The 4,539-nt window shown below is 39.1% G+C and overlaps 1 pseudogene; it reads left to right on the top strand.

Moving 5' to 3' along the window:
* The first annotated feature begins 929 nt into the window (after positions 1-929).
* LOC110297278 lies at positions 930-1,435 on the top strand (annotated as a pseudogene).
* The last annotated feature ends 3,104 nt before the right edge of the window (positions 1,436-4,539 follow it).

Here is a 4,539-nt window from a genome sequence, read left to right as displayed (position 1 = left end):
AAAGAGCCCATCTACTAATAATCAGGGCTTGATGTGGTTTATGTGGTTTGGATCATTTAGACCTTCATCCAGGTGGGGCCTGGTTGGAAGATGCTTCAACCCGAGTTAAGATACACCCAATCTGATTTATGTGGCCTAGCTTATGGAGGATAACATTGACCACTGCCCAGTTTATCTGAGAATCAAAGGTACCCTAGAAGGGCCATTCAACCCCAAATGTGAGCCATTCACAGAATGCTTGGAAGTTCCTCTTGGTGATAGGATAATCACAATCCTCTTTGATTGTGGGGGGGTGGGTAAAGTTTGTCAGTTTTATTTAGAGCAGTTTAGAGAGCTGTTATGCTTGCTAGTCTTATTGACAATCCTGTCTGTTCAGTTACCCCAAGTCAAAGGTAAACAAATGAACACAGAAAGTACAAAAGATGGAACAGAGAGAGTAAAAATGAAACCAAAGACACAATAAACAAAACATAAAGCCAGACCATAACCTCAGGTTGACAGTGCAATGTTTTTCTTTTTTGCATTAAATGAGAGAATATTCAGTATCCATTGAATCCCCCCACCCAACATCCACTTACTCCATAATGATATCTCAACAGATCAGAATATGGCTTACCAAGGAGGCCTTCATAGATGTTTGCTGCTTGCCTCAGCCTGGTAATTCACTTTGATAGACCCTGAAGCTGAGAGCATACCTCAGAGCCTTGAAATCAATAAAATTCTGAAAGACATGAGAGTGGAAATAGAAGCAATAAAGAAATCACAAACTGAAGGAATTCTGTAGCTAGAACATCTAGGGAAGAGAATAGGGACAACAGATTCAAGCATCACCAAAGAATATCAGATATAGGTCCTTCCCACACTGCCTACTACCAATACTTCTGTGGCTTGCTTGCACCCAGGAAGCTGCCCCTGCTTGGGGTGTCACAATGGGTAGTAAGATGGCTTCTGCCACCAGTGTCCTGAAGGTAGTGAATTCACATGCTCCATTAATAAGATTCCTTACAGAAGTGACAAACCTAAACTCAGTGCCTCAGAAGCTTTGGGATCTGCTGCACTACCCTCCCACTCCTCTGTAATTTCACTGAATTCTAAAGGAAATATGTCCCCAGATTTACTGATGCATTAGGGGCCACCAGACACTAAAGAAATAATAAAAGCGGGCTGGTGAGATGGCTCAGTGGGTAAGAGCACCCGACTGCTCTTCCGAAGGTCCAGAGTTCTAATCCCAGCAACCACATGGTGTCTCACAACCATCCGTAACAAGATCTGGCGCCCTCTTCTGGAGTGTCTGAGGACAGCTACAGTGTACTTACATGTAATAAATAAATCTTAAAAAAAAAAAAAGAAATAATAAAAGCATTACCTCAGAAGTACAGAAGGAAACCTGTCTCAAGAGGAAATGGAATCTATCCAGAGTGGACGTCCAGAATGATCATCATGGCTGCTGCTTGTCACCAGACAGAAAGATTAGCTTTACAATAAAGGACTTCTACAATGTCAAATGAAAAGTCATATATTAAACAACTTTAATAAATATTGTGTAAACAGAATGAAGTGTAGAAACTCCAAGTGGTCACTTGTATCTCCTACATTATGTATCATGGTCAGATTCTCCACAAGGTGACCTGTACACTTATTAAAGTCTACATTTTTAAATGCAAAAAAAAAAGAATATCAGAGATGGAAGAGTGAATCTTAGGCATAGAAGATATAATAGAAAAAATTCATACATCAGTCAAAAACAATGTTAAATCTAAAAAAATTCCTGACACAAAACATTCAGAAAGTCTGGGAAATTGTGAAGAGACCTAGCCTAAGAATAATAGGAATAGAAGAAGCTAAACAGTCCCAGCTGCAAGGCCCAGAAAATATTTTCAACAAAATCACAGATGAAAACATTCCCAACCTAAAGAAAGAAATGCCTATAATCATATAAGAAGTTTATAAAACACCAATTTGTCTGGACCAGAAAAGAAAATCCTCTCGGCACATAATTGTCAAAGCACAAAATCTACAAAATAAAGAATATTAAAAGCAGCAAGGGCAAAAGGCCTGGTAACATACAAGGGCAGACCTATCAGAATTACACCTGACCTCTCCACAAAGATTTTAAAAGCTAGAAGGATCCAGACAGATATCTTGCAACCTTTAAAAATCACAAATGCCAATCTATGTAGTAGAAAATATTAAAAATTCATGTGCAGGGTTTCTCCTCCACCTTTGGTGGTTGAGTTCCAAGATAAAAACACACACGGCCTACACAGAACAATAACTGGGCAGCTGCCTATGGGCCATGCTGCAAGAGTCTACTTTTGTAATGATAACCCTGAAACATTATTATGTTTCATCTTGGCTCCTCTTAGCTCCAGTTGGGCAGCCCACAGGGCCACACTCTCCTCTCTCTCTCTCTCTCTCTCTCTCTCTCTCTCTCTCTCTCTCTCTCTCTCTCTCTCTCTCTCTTTCTCCCATGGCCACTTTCCTCTCTCCTCTCCTGCATGTTCTTCCTTTATCCCATGATGGCTACTTCCTAATCCTTCCCTCCTTCTGGTCCTCTCTACCCAAGCCCATGGAACCTACCCCACCTATAGCACTTCTGTCCAACTATTGCCTGTTGGTATCTTTATTTACCAATCACAATTAACTAGGGACAATGTCACCCAGTGTCTCACATGCAGACTCTCTTGTATTTGATTTAACCAGTTTTAGGGGATTGAAATTAACATTAGAATACAAGCAACATTAGGTCAACTCACTACAATCTAGACTACTATACCCAGCAGAACTCTAAATCACCAAGGTATTGAAAAAAGGTATTTCAATAAAAATCCAAATTCAATCAATATCTATCTATAAATCCAGCCTACAGAAATACAAGAAGGAAAACTCCAACCCATAGAGGATAGAAGAAAACACAGAAAATAAGTGTCCATGACAGCAAAAATAAGGGAATCACACACATACAAATACAACCAATATCAAAATAACAAGAGATAACAATCACTGGTCATTAATATCTTTCAACATCAATGGACTCAATTCACAAATAAAAAGGCACAGGCTAAGAGAATGGATGTGAAAACAAGATACATAATTCTGTTGCATACAAAAAACACCTCAGCAATAACGATACATATTACCTCAGAGTAAAGGGCTGGAAAAAAAAAAAAAACATTCAAAGCAAACAGACCCAAGAAGCAAGATGGAGTAGCCATTCTAATATCTAATGAAATAGACTTTCCACCAAAATTAATCAAAAGAGATAGGGAAGGTCACTTCATACATATCAAAGGAAAAATTGACCATTCACCAGAGAACATACATGGCAGACAAGATGAACTCACTGACAAGTGGATATTAGCACAGAAGTTCAGAATACTCAAGATACAATTCACATTCATGTGGTCACATGAAGCTCAAGAAGAAGTAAGACCACAGTGTAGATACTTTGGTCCTTCTTTGAAGGGGGGTCAAAATACCCATGGGAGGAGATAGAGAGAGAAAATTTAGAGCAGAAACTGAAGAAAAGGCTATCCAGTGACTGTCCCACCTGGGAATCTATCCCATATACAGTTATCAAACCCAGACACTATTGTGGATGCCAACAAGTGCTTGCTGACAGGAGCCTGATATAGCTGTCTCCTGAGGGGCTCTGCCAGTGCCTGACAAATACAGAAGTAGATGCTCACAGCCATCCATTGGACTGAGCACAGGGTCACCAATGAAGGAGCTAGAGAAAAGACACAAGGAGTTGAAGGGATTTGCATCCACATAGGAGGATCAACAATAGGAACTAACCAGTAACCCCAGAGCTCCCAGGGACTAAACCACCAGCCAAAGAGTACACATGGAGGGATTCAAGGCTCCAGTCTCATATGTAGCAGAGGATGACTTTGTGGGGCATCAATGAGAGGAGAGGCCCTGGGTCTTGTGAAGGCTTGATGCCCCAGTGTAGGTGAATGCCAGCATAGGGAAGTGGGAGTGGGTGGGTTAGTGCCCAGAGAGTGGGAATTGGATACAGGGGTTTTTGGAGGACAAATGAGGAAAGAAGATAAAATTTGAAATGTAAATAAAGTAAATATCTAATAAAAAATAAAATAAAAATGAAATCCCATTGATATTCTACATTTAAAAAAATCAAAGAATCATTAGATTTTACTTCAAAATCCTGTACTCTACAAAACTGGAAACTCTTAAAGAAATGGACAGTTTCCTAAATAGATGTTATCCACTTACCAAAGTTAAATTAAGACTATGTAAACTTCATGTATGAGTTCATTCATACAAATATCATGAATCTGTAAATCTTAGAGAAAAATCCTTTTTATAGTAGATGAGGTGCATACTCATGCACAGTTTAGAAATTCAACCATCCTGGAAATACATTTGGAAGTACTGGAAAAAGTACTTTTACTCCAAGTTCAAGTATTATGTTAGAATATTTATCCTAAATCCAGGAACTTTCAGTAAATTAGGATCAATGAAAAAAATTGAATCGTATAATGAACAAATCCATATCACTCCATATATTTTCCTTGA

This window comes from Mus caroli, chromosome 7, assembly GCF_900094665.2.
Source record: "Mus caroli chromosome 7, CAROLI_EIJ_v1.1, whole genome shotgun sequence".
Lineage (NCBI taxonomy): Eukaryota > Metazoa > Chordata > Mammalia > Rodentia > Muridae > Mus > Mus caroli.
This window is presented reverse-complemented; position numbering and strand designations above follow the sequence as displayed.